Source organism: Hermetia illucens, chromosome 6 (genome assembly GCF_905115235.1).
Source record: "Hermetia illucens chromosome 6, iHerIll2.2.curated.20191125, whole genome shotgun sequence".
NCBI lineage: Eukaryota > Metazoa > Arthropoda > Insecta > Diptera > Stratiomyidae > Hermetia > Hermetia illucens.
Window position 1 is genome coordinate 53,873,156 of NC_051854.1, and position 593 is coordinate 53,873,748.

Sequence of the window (593 nt, forward strand, 5' to 3'; positions counted from 1 at the left end):
GCGTATCGGTCATTAGCAGCTCACTCTTCACCGAGAAAATTTTATGAGGCGACTACCTAGGACGCATGTATTATGCCAGCCTGGGGGTCAGAACTACTACACCACTCCCCGTATCGTAAGCGACCGGTTAAAGATCGTTGACGACCCCTGAGGGAGAAAAATAGTGCGCAATTGAAATTTTAACTATGCACACGCGGAACTGTTATCACTTAAAGTTCCTCACACAGGGAAACACAAAATCTTTCATGCCTGAAGAGCCCAGCTTCCGGTTTCCCGGTTTCGTTAAGCTATCAACGGCCCTTTGGGCCTCCGTGAATTAGTATTTAATCTTTTCATAACCGGTACCTTATTATACGCTACACGTGCTCGTTCTCTATTCATTAAATCCTATCGCTGTATTCATTCATTATTCTATGCAAACAACGTTAACCTCAATAGAAGACTATTATTTCGTTCAATAGTGAATAAAAATTCCCCGACCGCTACATTCCACCACAATTCACAATGACTTATTCCGGCAAACTGCATTCACTCGCGTCTGGCACTGCCACGAATGCCTGATCAGCTGCTTGTGACCGGGCGGTTTTAAAAGG